Source organism: Meleagris gallopavo, chromosome 14 (genome assembly GCF_905368555.1).
Source record: "Meleagris gallopavo chromosome 14, MGAL_WU_HG_1.1, whole genome shotgun sequence".
Classification (NCBI taxonomy): domain Eukaryota; kingdom Metazoa; phylum Chordata; class Aves; order Galliformes; family Phasianidae; genus Meleagris; species Meleagris gallopavo.
The window spans coordinates 9,450,332-9,464,601 of NC_139417.1; the positions used below are offsets into that span (position 1 = coordinate 9,450,332).

Sequence of the window (14,270 nt, forward strand, 5' to 3'; positions counted from 1 at the left end):
GTTTATTCTTGTTCTGGAATACTCACGGATACATTTCCCAATTCAGGCAAGATATTATCCATGCAGTTCCACTGCAGGGCTAGCATGATTTCCCAAATGAGTTGGGAAGTTGCTATGGCTGTAGTATGTGTGACTTGACTGATTTATACAGTGTCTGTCCTTCAGTCAAAAGAAGGAAAAATAATTTCCATTTATACTGCTGATTCTGTAAAAGCTTATGCATGGGCTGTAAATCTTGCTGAAGGCTGCTCTGCACCACTGGTTCTTGTTATGCAAGGCTACAGCAAAACGGCTGGCATATCACGGGGTAACAGTGCTCATCTGAATTTGTGTCTTCCTGTTGGCACCAGAGAAGTGACACTAGCTTGGCTCTCTTAGTGTCTCAGAGTACGTTGTTAATGCATTTGCTCTTTCAGATATTTCACACTAACCTCAAGTCAGCTGTATCTCATAGCTACTTCTTAGAAACTTTCCTCAATAGTGGTGAAAACTTATTTCCAGAAGACCTCTTAGGTTTCCTTTACACCTAATGCTGTTAAATTGCTTTGTTTAATATCAGCCTCATGGAAGAGAAAAATGCTATTTCTTTGTAATGCAGCATTTCATTCTGTGGTCTCTTGTGTTTTAATAGGCAGGTAATGGTTTTCCATGGTTTCTGAATGTACGTGGAGTTCAGCTTCATGAGTTAAGGTTGCTGAGCCGACCCTGCTATGTATTTCTGCCAGCTTCAGCTTTGTTGAAACAAAATTTCACATTTTTGTTTCCTTCTCATATTAGTGTTTATTATGTCAACATTCTGATGACAAAGAGACAGACGAATATATTAGATTATTGGCAATCAATTTAGGGAAGCCCTCTTAGAAGGAATACCCGTGGGAGAGTCATCAAACTGGAGCAATATGGTAATTCTTCACGGACCTGCAGACAGATTGCAGCTCCTTTTGTTATATTATCTTTAGGGTGAAGCAGAAAGCCAAGGAAAATGAGAATAAAGGATAGAAAATGTGGCTTTGTTTCCCCTATCCAAGCATTTTCAGTTGGTAAAGCACATGATGTTCCAGCTATCCTCGTCTCACTTCTTGAAACATCTCATTTCCTGGGATCTTATTTGTATGGTTGCATTACATGGCCTGAGACCAGAACAACCACAGTTTCACCTTCAAAAGTACATGTCAGCTAATCATGGTTACAAAAGCATTCCAAGATCCAAGGTCCACAAAAATACATTCACTTAGATCTTACACTTTCAACAGTGATGGCACAGGGCATCTTTTTTACTCAGAATTGCTGGTGCTTCTTATGGGTAATGAGTAATGGTCTGGTATGCAAATAAGGAAAGTGAATTACTTAGCCCTAACCAGGCAGCAGATTTTAGCCTTTAGATTTGCTTGAGGACAGTGCTTTGCAATGCTAGTGAGAACTGCAGATGGGCTAATAGGTCCCTCTCAGACACCTTGTGCTGAGGCTCCCCATTAATTTCCTTGTTGCTTTCTCTATTTAAGTGTGTATTTCTAAAAAGCAGAAAATAGCTGTAGGCTTTTAAATGCTTCAAATATTAGTTGTGTTTTTTTTTCCAAGTGATTGCTGTGTTGTTCTTGCAACTGTTAAAAGACCATTTTGTTGATGAGAACAGAAGGCTTTTATTTATTCATAGCACTGGGAAGGATTGGTTTGAAGAGAAAGGTTAAAAAGGACTGAGCACAGACAAACTGGGAGGGGGGAAATGACTAAGAAGGATATCAGCACTAATAAGTGCTTAATAAAAATGAGGATACTGCAGTGAGAAGGAACCGCTCATGGAGGGAATGTTCCTAGAGAGCAACACTCCTGGTGATGTGAAATCACCGTGGGTCTGGAAATATCAGCACTTGCAGGAGTACAAATTACTGTACCATATTGATGTGTTCCCTTTTGGGCTTCTTCTGAATTCACATATTTGTTCACGTAGCTGTAGCAGTTGCAGGGCAGGAGGAGAACCAGCAGCAGGGTGAGTTCACCTCTCTTCCTGTGTATTTCCTCTGCACAAAGACCAACTCTTCACAAATGCTCTTCACAAAAGCTCTCTTTCAATATTTTTACTAGTGGTTCCAAACAGAAAATTTCTAAGCTGGAAGGAAATTTTTCAGAGCTCTGGATTAAATTCCACAGGTATATTCCCTATGGAGAAATTAGCCTGTTTGTTCTTCAGATTATCTCTACTTGTCCATCTTTCAGTATTTTATGATCATTTATTTGGATTGGAGAGAGAGCTGCTAAGTGGTGATTAATCTGTCCTGCTGTGGTACAAGTACATGGACATAAATCTGTATGTATAGCTTCAAAAACTGCCAGACTGAGAACCTGTGTCAGAGCAAAAGTAACGGGGATATAAGGGAACACTTAAATGATTCTTTGACCCTTGATCTAAGTTAAGTGTCATATGGACCCGCGAGTCCCTGCTGGAACTCATCCATTCTCCCCTTTTAACCCGGGGGATGATTGAGCCATAAACATGCTGCTACATGAAAAGCAGAGATGGCACCTCAGGGGATACAGCAGGGAAGAGTCATGCTGGTCTTCCCCATCACTCAGCTTTTCTCTTCCTAGCATCCCCTGTATGTTAATAGGAGCCTACAAAGGACAGCTTGTGGCTGGGCTGGGCTGGCAGAGCACAGCCAGTGCTGTTTTAATCCTGTTTTGACTACGGATTTGGTACAGTCCCCAGTCAGTCTAGCTCTCCCTGGCCTTTGCTTCTCCAGATGTTGAACAAAGGTAGCAGTCAGGCTTATCTGCCCTCCAGGGCAGTAGTGAGGAATGCTCAGCATGTGCAGGGCACACAGGAGGTAAAACTACAGGGCGCAGTTATGCGGTGAGAGTTCAGATACTGCAGAACATTGTGCAATTTTTGTAGGCAGTGAGAAAATGTAGGATTCTGGAGCAAAGTCCTCCTATAAAACAAACAGCTAATGAGTAAACTTCCTCCTGCCATCCACCTCTGCTGACAGGTGACCGCTGGTCTTGTAGCAGTTTACTCTGACAGTTTACTAAGAAGAGGTCTGAACCTCTTTGAAAATATATGGCAAAATGATTCATGCTGCTTAAAGGTCTAACTTGCCCTGTGTTCTTGAATGCACTCTTTCAATTGGATGATGTATTTCCTCTTGCTGTCTCTCAGTCTGCCGCATGGGATTGGGTTCTGTTGGTGGCAGTGAGCATGTATCACAGAGGAAAAAGTAATCAGTATAGACAAAGTGATGTCTGTGCACCTCTTACAGTACAGGGATGCTGGATAGTGCCTATAAACATACCAGAATATAGCAAAGCCCAACCTTAGGGGATAACCTGTGGTGTAACAGGTAATCGTGAGTGCTTTGAGAAGAGTTTTACTGAACAAAGCTGTGTAGCGATTTTTGAGCAATTTGTCATAGACATCTGCAGCCCAGTCTGCTGAAGTCATCTCAGAAGCAGACCTGTCATGTCAGTGCTAGCCCTTTGTCCGCACTGAGATCATAAAACCATAGACTTAGTGAGGTCGGAAAAGACCATGAAGACTATCCATTCCAACTGCCAGCCCATCACCACATGGCATCCTTCAAGGCAAGAAGCAGTGCTTCTATTTGCGAAAAGCAGCCACACGACAGCAAGATATCAAATACCTATGGTGTCTCATGCTTGAGCAAAGACCACAAGCTGAGATTTGGAGATGTATGTGTGGCTTTTATTTTGTCCTGTGAAGGCAGATGAAACAACACTGTCAAGCAAGGAGGCAGCCAGACCACAGCAAACTAAAAATAAACAGATTATGAGTCTGAGCATGACCTCTGCATCTGTAATGGAATGTTTTGCTTAAAGCATTTGAGTTTGGGAAGGGACAAGGGTACTCGGAGGTGTTTCCTTCCCTCCACTCCAGAGATGAGTTTGATGGACTTGTTGAGAATAATACAGAAACCATGCTGATGTAAATGGGAGGAAAGCATAGTGCTGAGTCATGGGAGTTGAGGAATTGAGAGGACTGGATACACTTTTGGCACAGGCACGTATAAGTGAGACAGTTGAGTCCCTAACATTAATTGTGTAGTGTCATCTAATGTGTGCTATGAAAACATGCCAAAACAAACCAAGGCAGCTCAAAGCAATCTTTTTGTTTGCCTGGTCATTGTTTTGAAGTCAGACAGGTTTGTCACATAATCAGTGATACAGAGCAGGCCTATAAGCCAGAGTGGATGCAAGCATTGTTTGCACGAGGGGAAGGCAATGCAGATGCTCTATGCCCACTACCCCTGTATGTGCACATCACTAGATAATTATGTTGGACTGCAGTAAGGATTGTGAAAGACTAAACATCATTTCCTCTGTTCTCCCACTTACTCTGCTACTTGCAACCACTCAGCCATTTCCTCACGGCTGTAGACCCACCCTGTACCAAAGATTATTGAGTAAACAAGCACATGTCATGCAGGCAAGCAGGATCCTTGGCTTGGTTCCTGGATAAATTGAGTTGCTCTTGCTGCAGCTGAGGTGAACAGGGGATTGGAGCCTGGTCAGGGCTGAGACACCCTGTCCTCAGCCCTGTCCCATCCAGCTTTGGGTGCTATCAGGTGATGAGAAGAAGGCGATGCACAGCCAGCTCTTCTGGCCTTGCAAAAAGCCCACGAGACGAGGGAATCCCTTCTGGGGCACGTTAGGATGTAAGGAGCTGATTTCTTACTCTGAAAGAAACAGGCCGTGCGATCCGCCCTAGTTCTCCTAATTATTCACTGCTTACTAATGAGCAGGGGGAGAAATGTCAGTAGGTCATTTCATGAGATAGTACATCTTCTCAGCAGCTGCTTCTTGAACAAAGCCTCGCTGTTGGCCTTCACACAAGGAGGCGTGAGGCTGTAACAACGGGCCCTAGTGAGAGGGGAAACAACGAGAGAGGGAACAGAATGCTCTCTTTTTAACACAACAACTCTGAGTGTGGAGCTGGCCGCTTTGGCCACCTTCCAGACCATGCTCCTCAACCTGTCACTGTTAACTGTTAACAGACAGGCTGCATGACAAAGATGTGTCATTCATTCAGGGGAAAGTTAAAAGGTTTCTTTCGTCTATAAGGGTTAGGGCCTTCTAGTTTGCCTTCTATGGTTCTGCCTCTCAGATGAGAAATACTCTCCGTGATAAAGAGGAATGGACCATTACATTTGTGTGGAGTGCAGATGATGCTGCGAATAAACGAGAGGAATTTTGGGCAAAGGGTCCTGATGTTCGGGAATGACATCCTTTATTCAAATAAATGGTAGATCAATCTGTAGATGTCCCTGTTCATTGCAGAGGGAGTTGGACTAGATGGCCTCTAAGGGTCCTTTCCAACTTAAACAACTGTATGATTCTATGAAATAGCCTTGACTTAATGAGCTCATTTCATTTTTCAGCCTGTTGTGTTGCTTCTGTGGTCTCAAAGACCTGTGTAATTGTCATCTATACTCAGTCTTTACAAATATAAATCAAAGATCTCTGTGACAGAAGGCAGGCTCAGACATGTATCATGTCACTATGCTTCCTATTAGCGAAGGAAAGTTGACAACTTCTTGTAATGTTTTCAGCAGCTTACTTGCCCTCCCATAACCCACTCTGCACGCTGTAGGAGTATGTCTGCATGCAAGATGGTTGAGGGTGGAAGGACAAGGACCAGATGTTTATTAAAGAGCTTAGGCTGAGAGAACAGATCATTTTGTGTTACTAGATATGCCTGCTCTCTGGAGCTGTTGGACAGACATCAAACTTGCTTCAGACTTTGTTCCAGGGATCATTTCCTTTACTGACTTCCACAGCAAGATATTAGTTCATATCAGCAAGGACATTGGCCTCAAGAAGCTATCTGGAAGAATATGTACCCTTCAGAGGAAAAAACAGTAAAAAGATGTTGCACATATCATCAGTGGAATTTTTTAATTAGTGATGTGGATGATGGGATAGAAAGCACTTTCAGGAAGCTTACAGGGATACCAAATTGTAGAAAGCAAGTGTATGATAGAAGGCTGCTATTCACAGGGGCCTTGACAGGCTGAAGAAATGAACTGGCATGAAATGGGCTTTCAACAAAGGCACTTGTGAGGTCCTGCATCTGGGGCAGAACAACCCTGTGCAGCAGGAAAGGTTGGGCAATGAATGAATAGAAAGCAGTTTTGCAGAAAAAGACCCGGAGATCCTTGCAGACAAGTTGAACATGGGTCAACAGTGTGACCTTGCAGTGAGGAAGGCCACCACATACTGGGCTGCACTGGAAAAACTATAGCCAACTGAAGAGAAGTGATTATTCCCTTCTATTGAGCATTTGTGAGACCACATCTGAAGCGCTGGGTCCAAATTGCTCCCCAGTACAAGGAAAACATTGACATACTGGAGGAAGGCCAGAGGAAGGCTGTCAAAACAATTAGAATACTGGAGAACAAGATGTACAAGGAGAGGTTGATAAAACTGGATTTATTTAGCTTTAGAAGAGAAGGCTATCAGGAGATTCTACTGCTATCTACGAGTACTCAGTGTGGGAGTACAAAGGACCAGACTCTTCTTGAATGTTCGTAGTGATAGGATCAAGGAAATGACACGTCACAGCTGAAGAAATTCCAATTAGACAAAAGGAAAAAATGTTTTCACCATGTGGGCATGTACCTGATTGAATGGGTTTCAGTAGGACCTTGAACAAGACAACCTCCAAATATCCCTTCCAACCTCAATATGTCTATGACTTTATGAACATCCTAAAGAACATCCTAACTGCAAGCATTTGGGATGTTTCTTCCAAAATTTAAATACAGGAGGTTTTGAAATGGGGAAGAAATGACCCCTTTAAAAGTACGGTTCAGTGGTGCATATAGTTAGGAGCAGCTTTATCTTCAGTGCTTTTTTGTGCCTTTGCATAATGAGAAAAAGGAAGCATGTGTTTATTTTCACCTTTACAGGGATATTTTTTTTTCCCACCATAGCAACAGCATTTCATTAACGTAACTAGCTTTGCTATTGTTTGTCAGTGGTATCTAATTTGGAGGAGGTTGTTTCAGAAGCTAATTACTGATGATTTGTCATCTATAAATGTATCTTATACAGGTGTGGAGTTTGTCATCCTATTGAAGTATAAATGGCTGTTCTAAGTTATCGAACAGCATTGGAAAAGTGAAGAAGAAAAGATGTTCTGTGTATGGAAATCTTGTTGGATTAAAACATAACGTAATTTCCTTCAATCCCTTTTTAGATAGATAGCAGTTCCCAAAGGAACACAGTGTAACTCAGGTTGGTGTCTAGGTCAGTGCTAACCTCTAGGAACAGGATCATTAAGGAGTATAGTATATAAAGAAAGCTCTTATTTGCACTGAAAAAATAAGGCATAGGGCAGGCTTTACAAAGAAAAGCAAAATGTGTAAGTGGGCAATAAATTGTTGTTAGCCATTTCTGCTTAATTTTTCATGCACTTTGTACCCTACTTACATTGCAAACAACTGAATGAAATTGCTCTTGCTGAGCCGAACAGGGGGAACTACTCAATGAAGAATGCACAACTTTTCAAAACACCTTAAGAAAGAACTGCCCTTCAGATCACATAAGCAGCGATCTGTAGCCACAGGAAGTCTCAATTAAGCCGCATGCTTTTTTTGCTTTGATCAAAAACATGGTTGTCTCATCCCATTTTTCACCAAATTACTGCTCTAACAGTTTTCCCAGGCCTGCCCCAGGCAAATCGATTGCCCTGTATTTGTTGGTGTACTGTACAATGTTATTAGCTGGAACAGGGGCTGAACCAATAACAGGGTCTTACAAGTGAGGCATCAGAACCTACAGCCTCCACTGACTTCAGGAGAGTCCCATAATGGTCCTTGCTCTCAGTGAGCTCTTGCCAAAGTGTAAGGAAGCAGCTGGTACACCACTTTGCATACCGTGTAGTTCTGATACGCAGTGTTTGCTGGTTTATTTGCTCATTCGTAAGGTGTGGTGTGTTGTTACGAAGCTCAAATGCCTGATTAAAATAGGTGGGTTTTCTCCATAAATAACTAACCATGTTGATTTTCCTGAGGGTATTTGTATAGGTTGCAGACTGTGAACCCTTCTAAGCGACTGCTCCCACAAGCCCCACTGTGAACAGACGTTTCTCTTTCTTAAAAAAAAGAGACAAAGACTTTTTTAAAATTCAAACTGTTCTCCAGCAGTGGCTGCAAACAAGACATTGAATGCTGCAGCAAAGTAGCCCAGAAGCAAAATAGACAGAAATGGAAGGGAAAATTCATCTTTTTTTGATTCACATCTTCAGATTCTTCTCCTGTTAATTAGAGTGGTGTAGAGAAAGATGTTTTGCCACCATGTCTGATGTTTTCAGTTACTCATGTTATTCCTATTGCACATTCATTTTGAATGTGAAACAGAAAAGGCATTTCTTTGTTTATTAAACATGCTCTTATTAGGAGCACAGACGAGAGGACACTCCCTGGGTCATGGAATGTTTTGTTCCTGCAAATAGCATCCTCCAGTTTTTTCACAAATGGCCCAAGCTCAGCTTTTAACCAAGTTTGGTTGGTAGCAAACGCTGCTCCAGCTGAGTGTGCTGCTTCAGGCCCGTGCACCTCTGACCCTTAAAAATGCTCTCCTGACCTCTTGTCTCAGTGTCTTCTCATGGGCTTTAAGGTTGACTTTGCTATGCTAGTAGGACGTTAATAAGTCTTGGAAGGTGATTTTAGGGAAAAAAAATGGTTTTAGCTGCTGAAGAGTTATAGGGGGAACTCTGAGAAATATGGCTGGTGATTTGGGAAAATGATTTTTAAAAATTAATCATCAAAACTGAAAGGCTCTGGCAGTGCAACCCTCTTTGTTTCTTAGTCCATTAGTAAGCAGAACAGAACATCTGGTCAGCCTCTGTTCGCTTTCCAACCCAGATGAGATTTTCCAGCACCACGGTAACATTCCTTTCAGCCCTGAGTATTTTCTTTATAAAAACAAAACGAGGATTGCAAAAGGTCTCACAAAACCTGTGGCCAGCTGGAAATAGTCTTCTCTGAAGGTGTGTGCATCCACTGTGAAGTCTTCTGTGCAGTCTGGCAGTCAGGGAGCTGCTTACAATGGAGGTGTTTGCTTCTGTGACACACCAATTTGTTCAGCAAGGCATGAAAGGAGGACTGGTCAACCCATGTCTGTGAGCAGCTGCCACTCCTAGGCAGTGCTGTGTCTTGGTCTGTGCTGGCCATGGCAGAATTCATTGCAGTGACTCCAAAAGCACTGCCTGCAAGCTCAGTTCATGGGGAAAACTGTTAACCCATGACATCCCTAATGCTGAGATTTATCAGCAGTACTCTGCAATCTGAGAATCCCTGTTCTGCTTAGCAAAACAAATAATGCTGAATTGTAGCTGGTACAAAGAATCACGTTAAATCCAGATCCCTTAAAATTGGCATTTTGCACACTGCAATTACTTTCTGTTTCTGAATGTATCGAAGGCAAAGCCTGCTGGCGATTTCCTTCATGCTAAGGAGTCTGCAACCAGGTGGGGCCAAGCTTATGCTGGGAGAAGGGAGAGGAGGCTGACCTGAGTCCTGATCCTATTTGGGCTTGCATAGCCCAAAAGCAGCATGCAGGTCCCCAGCCTTCAACAGCACTTGCAGTGATGGGCCAGTGACCGAGGTGCAGAGATGCCAGCCAGGATTCATAGCTGTCATCCAGGCATGGTTTGAAATGAGAAACAGAGCACAGAGAGCACAATCTGCCTGTTGGATTCTGACTTGCCTGATAAATATATATGCTGTAGGATTTTGGAGTTGCAGGGAGAAGTTACAGAGGACTGGGGATCAGCTGCCAAAAAGCAGCTGAAACAATCACACTGAAATCAATCTGTACCAAGAGAGGACAGCAGTTTTGCTGCAGGACAAATTTAGTAGTGCTATTTTCTGCCATGCTACTTTCCCTGTAGCCATCCATCTCGTTGCCATCCAGCCCAGAGCCAGCTGGCAGCCCTGGGCTGTCCTGGCACACTGCATAGGGCTGTCCCACCCGGGCTTGCTCCCTGGCAGACCCACTTAATGAGGAGAGGGGTTCTTAATTGTGTGGATGGGAAAAGCGGGTCACAGTTAGGGCTGGTAGGGTTTGGGTCAGCTGTAACCCTGTTAAAAACAACAAAGACTGTCCTTATTCAAAATAATCCACCTGCTGCTTACATGGTATAATGGCTGAGCTTATGCAAAGTGGGTACAGAAAGCTGTCAGTGCTGGAAGAGTGCTATTTCCTTCATGCCTTGTCAGAACAGGGACAAATCCAGCCTAATGAGGGTGGCACTGCCTGGTCATTAAGCCGCTGCCATGTGGCAGTGCAAAGGAGTGAAGCAAAAAGGAAAAACCTTCTGAGCACTGTGGAACTGATGTTGTTCCTAGCTCCCTTCAGCCAGATCAGCTGCAGTCTCAAAGTACGGATCCCAAACACAGGAGTTGGGGAGCTCAGGTTTGTGACCGACCTTTTGGCAGCTCAGTTGGTAAAACATCTTGCTGCTGTCTTTGAATGCAATCACCAGGTTTTAGAACCATTATCATTACTATCTATTTGCCAGTTGCTGAAAAAAAGATTATATAACCAACTATCTGTGCCAAGATTGCTTTGGAGTAGAGAAATGCTGTACTCCAGTGCCAAGAATCTCACAGACTCAACAGAACCCACCAGGAGCCCCTGTTCTATATGGGAACTTGTGTTTATTTTAACATGCAAGTAAATTGGATGACAAATGGCTCTGTTTTATTTTTTTGTTTGTTTGTTATTGATGTGGGTTCCCAATAGGTGGTCTGTATGGAGGGGAACCTTTTGAAGAAAGCTTGGAAGGAATTTGTGCCTGTCCCCCAAGATATCAGTCAACAGCACAGAGGGAGTTACTGATGCTCCAGCTTTCATCTCTGTTTCTTCTCGATGCCTAATCTAGTGTTAGCAGGGAAGAATTAGGCCTGTCTTCCCTGAGATGAACTGATTTGATTGTTTTCTGAAGCATAAAAATATTCCAGGCACACGCATGGGTGTTCAATGTCGCTGGCAGCTGATGTGCCTGCAGTGCAATGGGCATGAGTGGGGTCATGGGCTCCCAGTGCTGCTGGGAGGGGAGCAGTCAGAAGTGCTGTGCAAACTCTCAGGCAGAGCAGATGAAACCATCTTTAAGCAAGTAGAAAAGCAAGAAATGAATGGCCTTTTTTAAGATAAAATTGAACACGCTTTCTAGTTAAACAAGTTGTCATTTAGGACTTGATAGCATGTGCATGTTTGAAGGTCAACTCGCATGCCAGCAGTGCACTGGAATATGTGGGCAGGAAACTGCATCATTGTCTCTTTCATTGAAATACCTGACATTTTGAATTGGTGCCCCAAGCTGCTTGAAAGCAGTCAGAGATGGAAACTGGATCAGAAAATCTAGGAAAGTGGACTTTCATCCATCTTTCCGTCTGGAACTTAATAAAGTTTATACTCTTTCTTGGATTTTATGGTGCTAAAGTATGAGAATAAATAAGCACAAAAATAAAATATATAGATGGATAGAAAGGGGTGGATAGATAGATAGATAGGGATAGCTACGAATAGATAGATAAGCAGATGTTTTAAAACTTAATTTAAAATAGCAGGAAGATTTCCCTTGGCTGCTACAGCTGAGGGCTGGTTGGGGAGGTGGCACCGCAGAAGGGGCTGAGGAAGAAAGCGCAGGATGATGGAGTATGAGCTTTGTGGAAAATGAGATGGGTTCAGCATTCCTCTTCCATGGGCCTTCACCCGCCCTGCAGCATCATTTGTGCTTGCGGCAGGAGTGACAAAGCCATGCGGGAGCTCCCAACCCACCACCCTCACTGCCTTACACACCACCCAGGCTATGCTTGTGTCTCTAGCCTGGCCACAGCATCTGCTGTTTGTAAGTGCAGCCCGTGAAGAGATTATTATTTTGCAACATAAACACTCAGATGGCTTTTTTTCAGCATGTTTTCATGAGCAGCATGAAGTTCCAAGAACACTTTTAAGAAAGTGCAATTCAGAGCCAAATTCAGCAACAGCATAAGGAATGGGCAAGTCTTCTAGAGCCAAGAGAACCACGTCTGTATCCATTAGAGATGAATTGAATCTTAACATTGGCAGAAACAGTTTGCCTTGTTGCACAGAGTTAATGACTGCTCTGATATGTACCAGGTCATTTTGTTTGTCATCTTTAGAGTACAGAAAGGATTTTAAATGGTTTCAGCAAGACGACTGGTTCTCTGCTGCCCAGCAATAAGGCACAAATAATTTTAGTATAGAAAATTGCCTGTTTCTTTTTTTTTTTCTAACCAAGACAACAAACAATATAACTCTGTGTGTGCACTATTCTAAAAATATCTCAGCTCTGCAAATGTGTCTCTGATGTGGGTGGAGAAGGCTTTCAGTTTGCTGCATTCTTTGTGTGAGACAAGTGCATAAAGACTATCCAGCAAATACTGAAAGAAAAAAGGATTTTCCTAATCTTGAGGAGGAAAAAGGAAGATTCTGGACTTGGGTATTCAAGGCAAGCCTCCCCCTTAATAAATGGGGGGGAGGGAATTCTTAGGCAAATGCTTAATGTATAAAACACTGAGGGTGGAGAGATACTGCTGGGCACCATAGCTAATGGCTTTATAACCTGGCTATTGTCATAAGAAACATAGGGTATTCACTGTATAGGTGGTAAAGAAGGGATGCTGAGGACTGCTCAGACAGAGAAGAACAGACAAGATTTTCAAGCAATAAGCATGTGTTGTGATATATTTCAGATCCTCAAAGCAGCTGAAGATGGAACCAGTGGTTAGGGTGAGCCTTCTCCATTAAGTTCCCAGTGCTTCTCAGCTGTCTGTCCTGCTCGTCACAACTGCATACAAAATGAAGAGTATGGACACGCAGAGGGCAGGCACTACTGAACGCATTAGATTTGGTTTAAAACAAGAGGTAACAGCCTCAAGTTGGGTTGGATATTAGAAAAAATGACTCAGAAAGAGTTACAAGGCACTGGCATGGGCTGCCCAGGGAGTGGTGGAGTCACTGTCCCTGGAGGTATTCAAGAAATGTATGAATGCAGCACTAAGGGATGTGGTTTAGTGGCCATTGTGGCAATTTGAGAGCTGGACTTGATCTCAGTGGTCTTTCCCAACTTTAATAATCCTATAATTCTTTTGTTGGGAAATGGGAAAAGGCAGTTGGGAAGAAAAAGCAGAACAGGCTCCCTTACTGTGATGAGGGTGCTCCCAGGGCAGGGAAGCTGCTTTGTTGAGCAGGACTCCTTCTGATGGAATCAGAGGTGTTTCCTGTGTATATTTGTCCTCGAGTAGAACATTTGCTTTACATGTTCCTGAGGATAAAGGAACAGTCTGCTGACTTTCCCAGATGTTGATTATCCTGCTTTGAAGCTTATTCCTGTTGCTTTCATTGTTTGCGAGCCTGAATGGTGGATTAGATGTACTGCTTGTTAAACGAATAATTAAACACTGGGGGCTCTGAAATCTAATATATTTAATTAATGAGCATTGCTCACTTGATGAAAAAGATGTGTACTTGATTCATTATAAACCAAGTATAGTTTGTTCAAGAGTGAATTGTTCTGACAATTTGAAGTGTTTACTTGTTCATTATTTTCTTTCATTAAACCTCAAAATAAAAAACAAAACACCCAAGCAGAAAGTGAAGGCTTTGCACATTTGTTATGTACACCCATTATTAGTGTCATCTTGTGTATTGTATCACCCACATTCTCCATCTATGTGCTTTCTCCCATCTCCTCCTCTGCAAAAATGTGCTGCCTTACATTCTTGGATTGGAGTTTATTCTTATGTTTAGATCTTGCAGAACCTGGGACCAAGGTCTGTAATAATGCCTTACAGTGTTGGGTGCCACAGAAGTGCAACAAAAAGCAGTCCTTGCTCAGAAAATTTGAATAGATCCGATAAATACAGGTATCAGCTGTAATGCCTTGTGATATCACTTAATTAGCTGCTACAACATCTTCCAAGACTAAAACAGTCCTGAGAACTCTCTCTGCTTGACTTAGTGCTTTAAAACTGACCACTGACTCATGTTGTATCATTGCTCATCCCATTTCCAGTTTGGGGCAGAAACCTAAGGCCCTGAGGAATAAAGCAAATGCAGATGCATAATATTCTTGCAAATACCTCCTCCAAAAGGCGTATAGGCATTTGTTTCAAATGGACTTGTCAGACTCCAGCTGTAGTCCCTCCAGTAAGCTTACCGATTAGAGGTAGAGAAAGAAGAGGGTCCTTCAGCCTGAGCTGAGCACAGGATCTTGCAAAAACCCT

At 42.8% G+C, this 14,270-nt stretch overlaps 1 protein-coding gene across 2 annotated transcripts in view; it reads left to right on the forward strand.

The window, feature by feature from the left end:
* Positions 1–14,270, forward strand: part of MGLL (monoglyceride lipase) — a 53,644-nt gene that overhangs the window by 20,253 nt on the left and 19,121 nt on the right. The gene's annotated exons all lie outside the window — the stretch shown is intronic.